The 17,279-nt window shown below is 37.5% G+C and overlaps 1 pseudogene; it reads left to right on the top strand.

The window, feature by feature from the left end:
• The first annotated feature begins 3,311 nt into the window (after window positions 1–3,311).
• Window positions 3,312–4,952, top strand: LOC111150600 (annotated as a pseudogene).
• Window positions 4,953–17,279: the final 12,327 nt, after the last annotated feature.

Genomic DNA, 17,279 nt, shown 5'->3' with positions numbered 1-17,279 from the left:
AGATATTTAAAGGACAATACGGAAATAGTATGGATTCTTTATGGCAATAATTTTGACAATATAAATAAAACAAAAAAAATTACCTGAAATATATGAACTAACCAAACTCATTAAGAAAAATTAGATAACCTAAATATCCCTATAGCTATTAAAGAAATTGAATTTGCAGTTAAAAAAAAAATACCTTCCCATAAAGAAAAATTTAAGCTTAGATGGTTTCATTGGTGACTCCTACAAAATATTTAAGGAAGACACAATGCCAATCCTACACTTACAGAAAATGAAGAAGATGGGATACTTCCCAAGTTATTCTATGATGCCAGCATTACCTTGATAACACAGCTAAACAAAGTCATTAAAGGGAAAGAAACACCAGATACCCCCCATAAACAAAGATGCAAATATATGTTTGGAATAGTTTAGGAAACCTAATCCAACAATATATACAATGACCAAGTGGGGTTTATTTCAGGAATTCAAAGTATATTTGCCATGCAGAAATCAATGTTATTTATTATTTTAGCAAATTTTACTTTAGAAAGTAAACGTTATACGAATATCTCAACAGGTGCATTTGACCAACCCATGTATTTGAAACAAAGCATTTGTCACAAGGCCTCAGAACACTCAGAATAAAAGGGAACTTAAGTTGAAAAAGGGTATGTACAAAAACCCTAAAGCTAGCATCACACTTAATGGCATCACCTCCAATATCAGAAATAACACAAAAATTACTGCTCTTACTTACATTTTTATCCAGCAAAAGTAGGTTCCAGCCAGTGCAATAAGGCCAGGGATAAAAGTTTTTCTGATTGGAAAGGAAGAAGTGAAACTGTCTTTATTAAGAGATGACATGACTATCAATGTAGAAAACTCAATGGACTTTGCAAAAAAAGCTACTAGAATTGATGTTAGTTTATAAAGGTTGCATGATACGAGATCCATACACAAAAATAAATTATATTTCTATATATCAACAATGAAAATGCTGACTAAAAATTACAGTACTACTTACAATAGTATCAAAACATAAAATATTAAGGAAAACCTAGAGAAAAAAAGATGTGGAAGAACTATGTACTGACAACTAAAAAATATTGCTGAGATAAATGAAATAACACATATGTAAATAGAGAGATGTAACTTTTTCATGGCCAGGAAATTCAAAATTGTTAAGATGTTAAAATTAATTTATTTATTCCACCAAATTCTAATCAAAATCCCAATAGGCATTTTTATAGACATTGACAAACTGATTCTAAAATTCCTATAGAAATCAAAGGACCTAGAAGAGTCAAAAGAACTTCATAAAAGAAAGAACATGAAGGACTAATACAGCCTAATTTTAAGATTTATAAAATAGGGGCGCCTGGGTGGCTCAGTGGGTTAAAGCCTCTGCCTTCTGCTCGGGTCATGATCCCAGGGTCCTGGGATTGAGCCCCACATAGGGGTCTCTGCTCAGCGTGGAGCCTTCTTCCTCCTCTCTCTCTCTCTGCCTCTCCCCCTACTTGAGATCTGTCTGTCAAATAAATAAATAAAAATCTTAAAAAAAATCACTACTGTATTAAAAAAAAAGATTTATAAAATAAAGAGTAATCAGCACAGTATAGAAATGGTATAAATATATGGAAAGCAATGAAACAGAAAAGTGTCCAGAAATGTACCCCCCACAGAAATATGGACAACTTATACCTACCAAATTATAAAGATAACTCAGTGGAGAAAAGCTTCTCATAAAAAAAAAAAATTCTGGAACTATGGGATATCCACAGTTTAAAAATAAAAAAAAAATAAAAATAAAAACCTTACAGGGCACCTGGATAGCTCAGTCAGAAGAGTGTGTGAGACTCTTGATTGTGGGGTTGTGAGTTCAAACCCCAAGTTGGGTGTAGAGATTACTTAAATAAATAAAAACTTTTTAAAGAATAAATAAAAACTTTGATCCATATCTTACATCATCTAAAAAGTTAAAATTAAATAGAAGACAGATCTAAATGTAAATCCTAAGGTTATAAAACTTAGCACAGTGGAAAGCACCTTTATGACCCTTCCATAGGGAAAGTTTTCTTAGATACAACACAAAAAGAGCAATCCATAAAAAAATAAACTGATAAATTGAACTTTATCAAATGTGAAAACTCTGCTGTTAAGACAATGAAAACAAAAGCCATAGATGGAGACAAAAGATTGAGAGAAAAATATACAAATCATATATTTGATAAAGGACTTACATTCAGAATGCACAAAGAACTCAAAACCCAATGATATAAAGCAATACAGTTTTATTTTATTTTAAAGAGTTTGTCTACTTATTTGAGAGAGGGTGAGAGAGCAAATGTACAGAGGGAGAGGGGACGGAGGACGCAGACTCCCCACTGAGCAGGGAGCCCAACCTGTGGCTCCATCGAGGATTCCGAGATCACAACCTTAGCGGAAGGCAGATGCCTAACTGACTGAGCCACCCCTGTGCCCCAAGACAATACAATTTTAAAATGTGTAAAAAGTTTGAACAGATACTCACCACAGAAGAGATAAATGGCAAATAAGCACATGAACACAGTGTCATTAAGAAAACGCTGATTAAAAGCACAGTGAGATACCACTACCCATCTATCAGAACAGCCAAAATTAAAATGACTAACTATACCAAGTGCTGGGGAGTATGTGGAGGCAGTACAATACTCATACACTACTAGAAGAAATATTACATAATACAACCACTTTCAGGAAGTTTGGTGGTTTCCTAACATGTTAAACAAACACCTACCGTATGCTTCTGCCATTCCTCTCTCTGCTAAAATTTAACCAGAAGAAATGAAAGTACATATGTATACAAAGACATGAACACAAATATTTGTGGAAGCTTTATTTGTAATAGCTTCAAATTGGAATCAACCCAAATGTCTGTTAAAAGACGAATGGATAGGTTGATGGGGGGGGGGGGGGGGGGAGCGGGGGGGGGGGATTATGGACATTGGGGAGGGTATGTGCTATGGTGAGTGCTGTGAAGTGTGTAAACCTGGCGATTCACAGACCTGTACCCCTGGGGATAAAAATATATTATATGTTTATAAAAAATAAAATTAAAAAAAAAAGAAATAGACATAAAAAAAAAGACGAATGGATAAGTAAGTTGTGGGGTATGCCCATACAATGGAATATTATCCCACAATAAAAAGGAATGAACCTTCCCTGCCCATTCCAGGAGAAAACGGGCTGCGTAGGGCACCTGTATTGGCCCACCTCTGGGAAGAATCTGGCGGCGCCTGGCTACGTGGTCTCCTAGCAACCGAAAAACAAACCACTGAAGCTGGTGGTCGCCCAGGGACCAGAGGTGACATGGCGGACAAAAAGTGGCTGTTAGGGCCTGGGCCACTGGAACCAATGCCCCTGGGCATGCACTGCAAGCCCTGGTACAAAGACAGGTTACCCTCCAAGTGTTTCCCAAAGCATAAGAACAAGCTTCTGAAGTTCCCCACCTCCCTGGACAGCCGGCGGTGGATATTTGTGAAAGAGGGGCTGGATGACTTCAGGAGGGGATGTCCACCGTATGAAGACCCGATCACTCACGGCCCTAAAGAAGGCTTTCTTCCCATGATTGTTCACAGAGTTCCCAAACCTGCCCCCACAAAGAAAAAGCTGACCAAGGAAACAGACCTGTTGTCCACACTGTCGCCAGCCCAGCTAGCACGGAAGGCATTTGTAGAGGACATCGAAGCCCATCTGACAGAGCATCCCTTGGCTCTCTACCCAAATCTGGAGAAAGATATACCTTCAGACCTCTTATTAAAGGTGCTGGAAGTGCTCGATCCTGACAAGAGGCTGAACGACACATGGGCCTATTGTCAGAATGCGGAGAAAAGAAGGAAGACCCCCACAAAGCTTAGAAAGAAACGTCCTGCCAAACTCAATCTGGAACTTCCCAAGAAGACTCCTGGGTCACATCCAGACAAGTTGCCTCATGAAGAAAGGAAGTCAAGCATAAATGAAGATTTGCTCAAAACTCCTCCCCTTCATAGAAAAATACCAAAAGGAGTCCGGAAATTCTGCAAATGGGTTGCTACTTTTGGAGACTTGGGCATTGATGAAGAGTTCATCATGAAACAGTTTGACATTGGCTATGAATGCAAACCAACCTATGACAGGAGCCACACAAAGAAAGTAAACCATGTTCCTTTGGACCTAAAGTATAGAAAGGGGCGAGATAAAATGGATGATATAAAATTCTCCATATACTGGGAAAACTGGGAGAGGAAACTCCAAAAACCAAAGAATCCTTATAAACCCAACTGGGTGAAGGTGAGGTACGGAGCATGGTACCTGAAGCCCAAGTTGTGGAAAAAGCTAATAAATGATGAACCTTTGATTGATCCCAAGGTTTTACATGAAGCTCCAGATGGAAGATACGGAAAGAATTTTCCTCAACAGGATATTCTTGAAGAACTTTATGGAACAATTGCTTTTAAAGATTTCATTCTATGCAAGGGCTACAGGATGCCAGGCCTCCTTGAGAAGTTGTTTCTCAGGAAGGGATGGAAATATGATTCTGTTAGGACTCCTATACATCAAGTAATAAAAATAAACACAAATGTAGAAGAAGATGCACCTGAAGATGTTTAAACAGTTTTCTACTACTTACTTGATCTCTCATTTTAACATCAAGTAGACTTCATGATGAGTATCCCACTGTGTATGTGCAACTTTGATTCCACAACATCTGTCAATTTAAAACCTAATGCTTATAAACATTCCTCAGTGACTTTCTGCTTGGGCTCATTAATGTTTTATTAACTATGAAATCAATAGTCATATATACTTTTCTTAAAATTTTATAGCATGGTGAATAGTAGATGATCACATCAATTATTTATAAAAATAAAACTATAAATAGAAGAATTACTTTAAAATAATCTAGTTATGTCAGCTACAATAGGAAAGGAATCTCAAATGCGCCAAGCAAAAGAGCTTGCATAGTTCCATTTACTTTAAAATTGTAATGAAATAATTATGACAATTATTTTGTTAAGCAAAACTTAAAATTCATAGCCAAAATAATCTTAGCTTCATTTAATAATAAAATTGTTATCTCTGCTGTCAGGATTGCATGAAGCCCCAAAACCAGATTGAAAACTATTCATCAAAATTAGAGGTGAAATTTTAATTACACTGTTTTATTATACCTCCCAACTGAATATATTTAAGAAATTTCAACATACTCATAAAAATTTACCATGAGTGTTTCCATATCATATAACACAGGTGCAGAATAGCAGGGAGCTTCAGGTCCATGGCAAATCTAGTGTACACAGTAGATACATGTGAACAAAACTGCATAGCAACATCAAATATCCTCACACATTCAAGTGAAATTCATCTTTGCATTTTATGAATAGTAATGTAAAATTTGCTCAAATTTAAATAAGTAATCAAATACATTTTTTTAATTTCTAAAATAACAGGTAAAACTGTATGGGACAAGGAAATCTGTATCTAGAAAGATCTGTAGCACAGATCTAAAGCACCCTTCTATTTCTAGTAATGAAGGAATCCAACTGTATGTGGAAGAATATGTATATATTTCATCCTTGTAAGAAGGGAACACAAGCCCTCAGGTTGTATCATCTGCTAATATCCTTATTGCAATCAACTATCCCCTTTCATTTCCTCTTTTTCATTAAGGTTTCTTAGTATCTAAATTACTGTTGCTCTCTGTGACTATTCTTATTAACATTCTTGATGCCTTAAATATTCACAAAGGCTATCCATTCAAATCTTGGCATTAGCTCTTTTTTTTTTAAAGATTTTATTTATTTATTTCACAGACAGAGATCACAAGTAGGCAGAGAGTCAAGCAGAGAAGCAGGCTCCCAGCTGAGCAGAGAGCCCGATGCGGGGCTCGATCCCAGGACCCTGGGATCATGACCTGAGCTGAAGGCAGAGGCTTTAATCCACTGAGCCGCCCGGGTGCCTCAGCTCTTTTTTTAATAGAAAAGAAAATTACTTTCTTTACTTGGGTACAAATATACACACACATACTTATACATTAGCTTCAAACATAGGTGTGAGGTCAGCCTTTATGATGTTTAAGTAACAGTAAGACATATATGCTCCTGAATCCTAGAGATTACAGATGTGTGTATTTTTTTAATCGAGGCATAACTTACACACAATACTATATTAGTTTTAGGCATACAATATACTGACTTGACATTTGTCTATGTTGCAAAATGGTCACGATAGTAAGTCTAGTTATCATCAGTTACTTGGCAAAGGTAATATTATTGACTATATACCCCATGATGTACATTACATTTCTATGACTTATTTTATACCTAGAAGTTGGTGCTTCTTTTTTTTTTTTTAAAGATTATCTATTTATTTATTTAACCAAGAGAGATCACAAGTAGGCAGAGAAGCAGGCAGAGAGAGAGGGGGAAGCAGTCTCCCTGCCAAGCAGAGAGCCTGATGTGGGGCTCAATCCCAGGACCCTGAGATCACGACCCAAGCCGAAGGCAGAGGCTTAACCCACTGAGCCACCCAGGCGCCCCTAGAAGTTGGTACTTCTTAATGTCGTTCACCCATTTCACGTCTTCCCCCCAAACCCCATTACTTCTGGCAATCACTACTCTGTTCTGCATGTCTATGACTCTGAGTTTTGTTTATTTCTTTGTTTTGTTTTTTAGATTCCACATGTAAGTAAAATCATGTAGTATCTGTCTTTTTCTGTCTGACTTATTTCACTTAGCATAATACACTCAAGTTCTACCCATGTTGTAAATGGCAAGATATCATTCTTTTTTATGGCTGAGCAGTATTTCATTGTACATATATACTGCATCTTCTTTACCCATCATCCATTGATGGGTACTTAGGTTGTTTCCATATCTTAGCTATTGTAAATAATGCTGCAACGAACATAAAGGTGCATATACCTTTTCAGGTAGGGTTTCATTTCCTTGAGATAGATGTCTGATATCCAGTAGGAGAAATGCTGGATCATATAGTAACCTTATTTTTAATTTTTTGAGGAACCATCCCACTGTTCTCTATAGAGGTTGCACCAAATTACATTTCCATCAACAGTGCATGAAGGTTCCCTTTTCTCCACATCCTTGCTAACACTCGCTATTTCTTGTATTTTCGATAACAGTCATTCCGAAAAGAATCAGGTGACATCTTATTGTGGTATTGATTTGCATTTCCTGAGGATTAGTGATGTTGAGTATATTTTCATGTGTCTGTTGGCTATCTGGATGTCTTCTCTGGATTAATATATATTCAGATCCTTTGCTTATTTTTATTTAGATTTTTTTTGCCATTGAGTTGTATGAGTTTCTTATACATATTGAATATTAACCCCTTATCAGATATGTGATTTGCAAATAACTTCTCCTTCAGTAGGTTTTCTTCACTGCACAAAAGCTTTTTAGTTCAATGTAGTCCCATTTGTTTATTTTGGCTTTTGTCTCTCTTGCCTTTGGAGTCAGATACACCTTCCACCGCCAATAAATGTTACCAAGACTGATGTCAAGGAGCTTCCCAACTATGTTTTCTTTCAAGACTTTTGTGGTCTCAGGGCTTAGGTCTTAATTTCAAGCCTTTAATTCATTTTGAGTTGATTTTTATATATAAGAAAGTTGTTTCATTTTTTTGGATGTAGCTGTCTAGTTTTCCCAACACTATTCATTGAAGAAACCGTTTTTCCCCATTGTATATTCTTGCCTCGTTGTTATAAATTAATTGATCATAAATGTGTGAGTTTAGTTCTGGGCTCTGTATTCTGTTCCATGGATTTGCATGTGTGTTTTTTTTGCCAGCACCGTAATATTTTGATTACTATAGCTTTGTAGTATCGTTTGAAATCCAGGCTTGTGATACCTCCAACTTTGTTCTTCTTTCTCCAAATAGTTTTGGCTATTCAGGGTATTTTGAGTTCCATTTGGATTTTAGAATAATTTTCTAGCTCTGTAAAAAATGTCCTTGGAATACTGATAGGGTTTGCACCGAATATGCAGATTGCTTTGGGTAGTATGAGTATTTTAATAGCATTAATTCTTCCACTCCCTGGGTATGGAATATATTTCCATTTATTTATGTCTTCTTCAATTTCTTTCATCAATATCTTATAGTTTCCATTACACAGATATTTTTCCCTCCTTGGTTAAATTTATGCCTAGGTATTTTATTCTTTTTGATGCAATTATAAATGGGACTGTTGTCTTGATTTCTCTTTCTATCTTTTCTGATAGTTTGTTATTAGTGTATATAGAAATGCAGACTTCTATATTGTATCTTGCAACTTTACTGAATTCATTTATTCTAACAATTTTTTTGTGGAGTATTTACGGTTTAATATATGTGTGTGTGTGTATATATATATATAGAGAGAGAGAGAGAGAGAGAGAGAGAACCATGTCATCTGCAAATAGTAATAGTTTTACTTCTTTCTTTTCAAGTTGTATGACTTTTATTTCTTTTTCTTGCCTAATTGCTACACCTTACTGTCAAAGTCTGTATTGAGGTAGGGTCACTGCCCATGCTCTGAGGTCTGAAAGGAGGGGCTTCACAATCAAGTGGGTCTGACAGCTGGTCTCCATGGCCAGGTGGGATCACTGGCTAAGCTCTGCAAATGCCTCTGATCAAGTAGGGTCACTGGCTGTGTGACCTTATTGGCTGGTCCGAGGCTTAGACTCTTATTTTAGATAGGGCTGTGCGCTAGGATTTGTGATTGGGCAGGCCACTGGCTGTGCTCCAGGGTTGGACAGTTTTTGCTGAATGGCTTCCCTGCCTGGCCAAGGCTGCAGGCTCTGCTCAGCTACTGAACAGAGCTGTATGCCAGGCTCTGCAGCCAGGACGCTATATAGGGTAGGTTCCAAGACTTCACAGGGTCACTGATAGGGTTTCTTGGTTGGGCAAGCTCGGAAGCTATGCTCTGCAGCTGGATGGGGCTGCTGGCCTGCCACCCTGACTGGGTACAGCCATAGGATCAGTTCTATGGCTGGGGGAGAATGCTGGCCAGGGAACCAATCCAGGAAGAACTGCTGACATGCTTCCTGGCCACTGTCTTCACTCCACAGGTAGGCAGAACTGCTGGCTATGTTCTGATCAGGTACCACTGCAATTAGGCACACAGTCCACCAAGATCCATGTGCTGGTTGCTGTAAGCCCCTTCCCCTTTATTTCTAGCAGATCCCAGGTGGCCTAGCCTTCCCAATTTTCCTGGTGTTCTCTATAAGACAAAAGTGGACTTCTCACAAAGCTTTCCATAAAGTTGGGAAACCTGGATGTTCATATTGGGTCCTTTTTTCCCCACTGAAGAACCATCTTGGTGGGATTGTGCTGGCCTGCGGGTGGGGCTCTGTGGTCAAAGTGAAACTGCTCTTCCTATACTTCTAATATGGTTTTCTCAGTTTTAGTGGTTCAAGGGCTAGGGTACTTCAGCAGCTTTGGTTTTCTTTTTCAACAATCCCCTGGCGATTCAGGGTTTTTTCTGGTTCCATACAAATTTTAGAATTCTTTGTTCCAGCTCTGTGAAAAATGTCAATGGTACTGTGATAGGGATTGCACTGAAAGTGTAGATTGCTCTGGGTAGCACAGACGTTTTAACAATATTTATTCTTCCAATCCATAAGCATGGAATGTTTTTCCATTTCTTTGTGTCTTCCTCAATTTCTTTCACAAGTGTTCTGTAGTTTCTAGAGTACAGATCCTTTACCTCTTCGGTTATATTTATTCCTAGGTATCTTAAAGTTTTTGGTGCTACTGTAAATGGAATCGATTCCTTAATTTCTCTTTCTTCAGTCACATTGTTAGTGTATAGAAAAGCAACTGATTTCTGTGCATTGATTTTGGATCCTGCCTTGTTGGTGAGTTGCTATATGAGTTCTAGTAATTTGGGAGTGGAGTCCTTTGGGTTTTCCACTTAAAGTATCATGTCACCTGCAAAGAAAGGGAGTTTGAGTTCTTCTTGGCAATTTGAATGCATTTATTTCTTTTTGTTTTCTGATTGCTCAGGCTAGGACTTCTAGTACCGTGTTCAATGAAAGTGGTGAGAGTGGGCATCCCTGCCGTGTTTCTGACCTTAACGGAAAAGCTCTCAGTTTTTCCCCATTGAGAATGATGTTCATTGCAGGTTTTTCCATAGATGGCTTTTATGATACTGAGTTATATTCCCTTTATCTCTAAACTTTGAAAAGTTTTAATCAGGAAAGGATACTATATTTTGTCAAATGCTTTTTCTGCATCAATTGAGGGGATCATATGGTTCTTGTCTCTCCTTTTGTTAATGTGATCTATCACGTTGATTGATTTGCAAATGTTGAACCACCTTTACATCCCAGGAATAAATCCCACCTGGTCACAGTTAATAATCCTTTTAATGTACTGTTGGATCCTACTGGCTAGGATCTTGTTGAGTATTTTGGCACCCATGTTCATCAGGGATTTTGGTCTATAATTCTCCTTTTTGATGGGGTCTTTGTCTGGTTTTGGGATCAAGGTAATGCTGGCCTCATAGAATGAGTTTGGAAGTTTTCCTTCCATTCCTATTTTTTGAAATAGCTTCAGTAGAATAGGTATTATTTCTTCTTTAAATGTTTGGTAGAATTCCCCTGGGAAGCCATCTGGCTTTGGATTCTTGGTTTTTTGGGAGGTTTTTGATTACTGCTTCAATTTCTTTGCTGGTTATTGGTCTGTTCAGATTGTCTGTTTATTTCTGTTTCAGTCTTGGTAGTGTATAAGTTTCTAGGAATGCATCCTTTTTTCCCCCAGATTGCTAGTTTGTTGGCATATAGCTGCTGGTAATAAGTTCTAATAATTGTCTCTATTTCCTTGGTATTAGTTGTGATTTCTCCCCTTTCATTCACTATTTTAGTAATTTGGGTCCTTTCTCTTCTTTTGGATAAGTTTGGGCAGAGGTTTATCGATCTTATTAATTCTTTCAAAGAACCAGCTTATAGTTTTGTTGATCTGTTCTACTGTTCTTCTAGTTTCTATTTCATTGATTTCTGTTCTAATCTTTATTATTTCTTTTCTCCTGCTTGGTTTAGGCTTTATTTGTTGTTCTTTCTCCAGGTCCTTTAGGTGTAAGGTTAGCTTGTGCATTTTGGATTTTTCTAAATTTTTGAGAGAGGCTTGAATGGCTGTATATTTCCATTTAAGGACCACCCTTGCAGTATCCCATAGGTTTTGAACCAATATGTTTTCATTTTCATTGGTTTGCATGGATTGTTTAAGTTCTTCTTTAATTTCCTGTTTGACCCCTTCATTCTTTAGCAGGATGCTCTTTAACTTCTTAGTGTTTGAGTTCCTTTCAAATTTTTTCTTGCGGTTTGAGTTCCAGTTTCAGAGCATTGTGATATGCAGTGAATAATCTAAATCTTTTGGGATTGGTTGATATCTGACTTGTGACCCAGTATGTGTTCTATTCTGGAGAAAGTTCCATGTGCACTTGTCTTGTTTTAGGATGGAATATTCTGTATATAGCTACAAAGTCCATCTTGTCCAATGTGTCATTCAAAGCTCTTGCTTTTCGATCTTTTGCTTAGATGATCTGTCCATTGCTGTGAGTGGAGTGTTAAAGTTTCCTACTATTAATTATTATTATCAACATGTTTATTTTGGTTATTAGTTTTTTTTAAAGATTTTACTATTTATTTATTTGACACAGAGAGAGAGATTGCAAGTAGGCAGAGAGGCAGGCGGGGTGGGGGGAAGCAGGATCCCTGCTGAGCAGAGAGCCCAATGTGGGGCTTGATCCCAGGACCCTGGGACCATGACCTGAGCCAAAGGCAGAGGCTTAACCCACTGAGTCACCCAGGCGCCTCTATTAGTTGGTTTATGTACTTGGCTGCTCCCACATTGGAGGCATATATATTTATAATTAGATTTTCTTGTTGGATAGACCTTTTACGTATGATACAGTGTTTCTCTACATCTCTTGCTATAGTCTTTGGTTTACATCGAATTTGTCTTATATGAGGATTGCTACCTCAGCTTTCTTTTGAGGTCTACTGGCCTGGTAAATGGTTCTCCATCTCCTCATTTTCAATCTGGAGGTGACTTTAGGTTCAAAATGAGTCTCTTGTAGACAGCATATGGATAGGTCCTGCTTTTTTACCCAATCTGAAACCCTGTGTCTTTTGATGGGAGCATTCAGCCTGTTTGAATTGGGAGTAACTACTGAAAGATATGAATTTAGTGCCATTGTATTATATTTAAAGTCCCTGTTTCTGTAGATTGTCTGCTAATTACTGGTCTATATTACTCTTAGGGTCTCTCTTTGCTGACAGAATTCTCCTTAGTATTTCTTGCAGGGCTGGCTTGGTGGTCACATATTCTTGCAGTTTCTGCCCGTCTTGGAAGCTCTTTATCTCTCTTTCCATTCTGAATGATAGCCTTCCTGGATAAAGTATTCTTGGCTGCTTGTTATGCTCATTTAGTACCCTGAACATGTCTTGCCAGCCCTTTATGGCCTGCCAGTTCTCTGTGGATAGATCTGATGTCATGCTGCTGTTCCTCCTTCCATGTGTAAGGAACCTCCTTTCCCTAGCTATTCAGGATAGTTTCTTTGGCTGTAAGATTTGCAGGCTTCACTATTATATGTCGGGGTGTTGATCTATTTTTATTGATTTTAGGAGGGGTCCTCTCTGCCTCTTGGACATGACTGCTTGTTTCCTTCCCCAGATTAGGTAATTTCTCAGCTTTGATTTGCTTAAATATACCTTTTAGTCCTCTCTCTCTCTCTCTCTCTCTCCATCCATTGAAGATCATAATAATTCTCACATTGAAATGCTTCATGGCATCATTAATCTAAGTCTATTTTCATGGGCTACTAGCTGCCTCTCTTTCTGTTTTCATCAACTTCCATCTCTTCCATTAGCTTATCTTCTAGATCACAGATTCTCTCTTCTGCATCATTTACCCTGGCTGTTAGAGCACCCAGTTTAGACTGCATCTCATTCATAGCATTTTTAAGTTCAGCCTGATTAGATCTCATTTCTACCATTGTGACTAATGCTTTTTTCAAGCCTAGCTGTTGACTTTATGATTGCTATTCTGAATTCTATCTCTGACATCTTACTTATTATATCCCTATCCATTAGTTCTATGGTAGAGGACACTGTCTCGGGTTCTTTTCTTTGTTGAGAGTTCCTCCTCCTAGTCATTCTGTCAAGGGATGGTTGAGAGAATAAACAAAGTCTAAAATATCAACCATGACCCAAGATAAATGGACCCTAAAAAAAAAATCTGAAATGGTCAGAAGTGACCACAGATACACAAACAAAGCCCAGATGTTCAAAACAATAAAAAAAAAAAGGAGAGGGAGAGAGAGATTTTAATCTCTCAGGTGGACAAAGCAGGGTGATCTACCTGTTCCTGATTGACTTTTGGTCCATGTGTTAGAAGACACTACATCCCAAAATTGCAAATAAATCAGGACTTATATATATATATCAAGATAAAACTGAATAGAATGAAAAACAGACTAGTATGGGACATAAATCTGTGGGAAAAAAAGTTAAAAAGCGAGTTAAAAACATAAGTCAGGAAATAAGAATCTATTTGAAATGGGAACAGGGTAAAAAAAAAAAAAGAAAAGAAAAGAATCAAAAAAGAAATGTAAAATTTGAGCCTCCTAGGGGAGTTTCAGGGACCCACAAGTGTCTCTGTGCTTTGTGACTTTGCAATTGCAAGTGGCCGTGGTTTGGCACATGCACCCTCTTCCTCAGCTTCCAGGTCAAGACTGGGTGCTACCCCAGTGTCCTTTTGTGGGCCACACCACCTTGAAAGCTGTTGCCCTGTCATGGTGGGAGCTGTTTTATGTCACCCCTGGGATGTTAAACAGCCCGCACCTTCTAGTCCTTTTGAGGGGGGTCAGGCAGAGAGTGGTCTCCCTACCAGCCCAGCTTCTGGCTTATTGTGACTGGAGCTGAGAGTCCCTTCTGGGTTCGCTGACCATAACCAGTCTCCCCACTCCACTGCTTGGGCACTCTATCAGTTCAGGCTCCCCCAAACTTTCTGAATGTTGTGGATTCCTGAAACCGCAATAATCCACCTAGAATTCTGCCCTATTTATCCCCTGTGCCCTTTTCAGAAAGGGATGTCTCTCACTGGAGTGGATTTGTAAGGGTCCCGATTTTTTGCTCTGGTGTTTTATCACTTTATGGTGGCTGGGTTATGGAGGCTCACTCCCCCCTTCATTTCTCTTCCAATATTTCCCCTGAAGATTCAAGGTTTTGTACCTGCTACCTTGCAAAAAATAGTCATTTTTCTGCTTGTAGAGCTCCAGATAAATCTTCTTACATCTCAGGTTGAATTCATGTTTGTTTTGAATGGTTTGATAGATGTCCAGCTAAATTCGAGGGACCAGATGAAACAAGGTCCCCTACTCTGACACCATCTTGCCACCCTCAAGATCTAAATTTTAGCTAACACTGACATTAACTATCAAAGCCTAACATGTACATACAAATGTATACATTCAGGGGCACCTGGGTGGCTCAGTGGGTTAAAGCCTCTGCCTTCGGCTTAGGTCATGATCCCAGGGTCCTGGGATCGGGCTCTCTGCTCAGCAGGGAGCCTGCTTCCTCCTCTCTCTCTCTCTGCCTGCCTCTCTGCCAACTTGTGATGTCTATCTGTCAAATAAATAAATAAAATCTTAAAAAAAAAAAACAAAAAACCCCACAAATGTATGCATTCAATACACACATATACACAATGGTTTTCTAAGATGTTATTTAACCATCACAAAATACAAATGGAAGTATTGTTTTATAAAACTATTTCTAATACTATATTATTATGTGTTTTCTCTTGCTTATCTGACCCAACAGCACTCCTCTGCAAGAAGATAGAGATGCTCTACATCACTCAGCTATGAAACAGTTTTATAAAACCAAGTGTTCCATACAGATACTTACTCCAATGGACTGGTTTAGTTTAGAATGTAATCTAACCAAATATATTTAACAGGATGGCTAGGAGAATCACTACCATGGTTTATAAAACTGTCTCTGGGAGAAAGAAAGTGGCTTTTTGGTTCTACAAAGAATCTTCTTATTCCTATTTCCATTTCCCCATCCTACCTTTGTAGCAACTGAATAAACTGAATGTTATAGCTGTAATCTCTGAAGAGAAAATGATTAACTGAAATACTCTGATGTAATCAATGTATTTCCCAATTTGTAATGATACAGGAATTGATTTTCATAATTTGGAGAATTGTGTATCTTGATAAATGTATAAACTATTTTTTCTAAAAATTAGGGATTATTAATGTGAAAAAGAAAAAAGAATTAAGAGGAAAGGGCCACATTGGGAAAACTGCATTTATCTTCAGCATAATTGAGGAATACTTTTGATTAAGGACCAAAGTAATGATTTAGAAGGGAATAAAAGCATTGATAATTGACAGAGACATGGTAAAATAGGGAAGGAAGCATTGTCAATACATTATTTTAAACATGGAACTGATCTTTCCAGTTATCATTAATGTTTTTAGTCTTTGGTAGTTCATTAGGATCTAAGGAATGCTAAGGAATGTATGAATAGCAGCAGGTAAGAGAAAATAATATTCCCTGCCACCAGAAGCTACTCTCAGCCCAACTTTCCCCTTCTACTCCAGGCCAGGGACTTTACCACACACACAGTCAAAGTGTTACCCCTAAGGATAGATTTCTCCCCCTCAATTTCCAGTTTTAACAGACTCATCCCTTTCAAGAGGGCTGCCTTTGGGCTCGGCTTCCTTCCCAAATCCACCAGTTACTCTACAGCACATCTTTAGTTCATGTCCTGTAAAGGAATGTTAGGTTTTGTCTTTGTACTCAACCTTTCTTCCAACACACACACAAACAGACGCACACATGTGCTGTTTAAATTCATATCACTTTCAATAGTTTTGAAGAATCAGCACTTTTCTGGCAGAACAAAATCAGGGGGTAACATTATTGATAGAAAATGAAGTCATACAGCTGACAGCATTTAGTTGATCATTAATGAGCCTTTCCTTATGGGTTGTTTGTCATGTAAGCCATCATAATTTAAAAGTACCACCTGCATTAGCAGAAGCAAAATGTTGATATTTTCTAGCTAAGGAATATATTCCAGTCCACTAATGCACTTTATAGTAAATGAGATTTAAGATCATTTCTGCAGAAAGCTACTAAATATATATTTCCTAGAAATTTGAAACTCTCTAAATGGGTTTAACTGACCTTAAATACTCAGAGGTATATTTGGAAAGTGTCAAGAGATTTAAAGAGATTTAAAGAAAATAAGTAAATAAGTAAAAACGGTATTGTTTATTTTTCATGTCTGAGCAAGAACTGAAGAATGAAAATCCCAGAGTGAAGGTGATAAATAAGAATAATACAGAGGAAACACTTTACAGAACCATTATTTTGGAAATTGCGTCTTTCACTGAGTTTTAACATTGGCTGGTTGAGGTCATTATCATATTTTATAAAAGCGGAAATAAGCAAAAGATAGCAAATAAGCCATTGAGAATATAGAAAAAGTTTAGAAACTTAAAAAGTGAGAGCACATTACTTGTATCAAATCATGAAGAATAATGATGACATTAAATATGTTTATTCTATAGACATACTCTGTTAATGATATAGTAAGGTATGGAATGATAGGGAAAGTTTCTTAAGGTTTATATTTTTTTCCTAAGTTGTTTGGAAAAACTTACACTTGATTTAGTGAAACAAAATATCTATAGTTTCACTCAAGACATTGTGGATCTTTAGGTTAACTAACATAATTCCATCAAATATACTTTCCCTAAATATAATCATTCTGTAGGGAAAGGTATGACCAATTTCTATAGCAATTCTGTGGCAATTTCTATGTCCATGACAACAGAAGTAAAGATTTCCAGTATTACTGAATACATATAAATGTTCCAAAATGAATATATTAATACATACACTATTGGCTATTAATTCATACACTATTGGCTATTAATTCATTAGTGACTAATTTTATATGGGTCATATGTACATTTTGTCAGTGAAAAAGTGAACAGAAACAGATATTTGAGCCATGAGATTAAAGTCAATATCTGCTGCACATAGATCAATGGAACAGAATAGAGATCCCAGAAACAGACTCTCAACTCTACAGTCAACTAATCTTCGGCAAAGCAGGAAAGAATGTATGATAGAAAAAGTCTCTTCAACAAATGGTGTTGGGAAAATTGGACAGCCACATTCAGAAGAATGAAACCAGATCACTTTCTTACATCATACACAAAGATAAACTCAAAATGGATGAAA

The sequence above is a fragment of the Enhydra lutris genome, unplaced genomic scaffold (assembly GCF_002288905.1).
Source record: "Enhydra lutris kenyoni isolate GAN:26980312 unplaced genomic scaffold, ASM228890v2 scaffoldscaffold23, whole genome shotgun sequence".
NCBI lineage: Eukaryota > Metazoa > Chordata > Mammalia > Carnivora > Mustelidae > Enhydra > Enhydra lutris.
The sequence above is the reverse complement of the archived record's forward strand: the minus strand, read 5'-3'. Positions and strand labels throughout refer to the sequence as shown.